At 42.4% G+C, this 1,555-nt stretch overlaps 1 pseudogene; it reads right to left on the bottom strand.

Annotated features, from left to right (window-relative positions):
* Positions 1-390: 390 nt before the first annotated feature.
* On the bottom strand, positions 391-506 carry LOC112470845 (annotated as a pseudogene).
* Positions 507-1,555: the final 1,049 nt, after the last annotated feature.

Raw genomic sequence — 1,555 nt, forward strand, 5'->3', positions numbered from 1 at the left:
TTTTGTGTGTGTATGTGGTTGTTTTTGTTGCTATTCTTGTTGACTTGTAGGAGTTTTCTTTTTTTTTTCTTTTTTTTTTTAGCAGTTTTCTATATATTCTGGATAGTAATCCCTTATTAGAGATGTGATTTGCAATTATTCTCTGCATTGCGTTTTTACTCCATTGATTGTAAATTAAATGAAATACAAATTATCTATATTTATCGATAAGCACATCCGCCTTCCCGAGGCTTGGGGAAAAATAAGATCCTGAAAGTCAGTTTTCCTTAGAGACCCATTCAGAATGTTCCATACCAACCTCTAGAAACTAGTTCATTCTCAGGCTTATCCTTTTCTTTCTAGCTCTTTGGGGTTTTTTGTTTGTTTTTTATTATTTATTATGATTATTTATGCCTACAGCACCTGGTCTTCCTAGGTGGTCTCCTATCTAAGTACTAACCAGGCCCAATCCTGCTTAGCTTCTGAGATCAGACATTGGGCTTATTCAGGGTGGCATGGCCGTAGACCATGGACTATGGCTCCACTGGGTCGTGACCCCAGGACCTTCTGTGTATAAAGTGCTAACAGCTACACTGTGGAACCATGTCCTCTTTCTAGTTCTTTGAAAAGTTGTCCACAGTTCTGAGCCATCTTCCCTGAAAAAAAGGAAAAGCAAGTACCTCCAGTTACATACAGACTAGAAAGCTGACTTGGGGAGAAAGTAACTTTTCTCCACACCTCTGCCCTCCCTGCACTTGGGCTCGCTCCTACTCAGCATGGCCAGAGCCTTCTTCTTTTACCCTGGTGCAACCTCACGCTGCAGTCTTCTGTGGCCCAGGCTGGAGCACTGCTTCAGGGACTGACTAATCCAGTGAAGTTATCCAGGCTAAGATCCAAATGAGCCATAACGGCTTAATGGATTCTGCCTTCCATAAAACACTTGAATTTTAATTCAGTCTTAGTGCTTTAGGCCAAAGGAGGAAGTAATCGAGTCTCATGAGTCATGGCAGGTCAGCGGAAGGAGGAGTCAGGAATGTGGGAAAGATCTTCTTAGTAGTGGTTTTAGTATTAAGCAACAGCTAACAAACTGGAAGCACTGGAAAATTAAAGGGACATCAGTGTCCAGCAAGGGTCAAAGATTTCAAAAGCACATCTCAACACATATCATACTGAGTACATTGGCCCCACCTGGAAGTATTGAAATAAGTTCTGTCTTATAGGTAACCAACCTTTCCAGTTGGCATGAGGCCTTCTTCATTTTATCACAGAAAGTTTCTTTTCCCAGGAAACCACTCAGTTCCAGGCAAACTGGGATGGTTGGTTTTGCCAGATCTGAGAAACACCTTTGGGATATCCACTCAACCCACCCCTGCCTTTCCAGAGGTCCACCTGTCTCTCCCTTCCACTCACATCCTCATAAGTGGCACTTGCTTTTGCACATCTGACTGGACTAGTTATACCAACTATATAGCCTGACACAATATGGGCCAATTAGAGTCTGATTCCCAGAAACTGACATTGGAATTCAGAGAGAGCAGCAGCAACAATGGCAAAAAGATGAGGCAGAAGAAGTACA

The sequence above is a fragment of the Pteropus alecto genome, unplaced genomic scaffold, assembly GCF_000325575.1.
Source record: "Pteropus alecto unplaced genomic scaffold, ASM32557v1 scaffold3, whole genome shotgun sequence".
NCBI classification, from domain to species: Eukaryota; Metazoa; Chordata; class Mammalia; order Chiroptera; family Pteropodidae; genus Pteropus; species Pteropus alecto.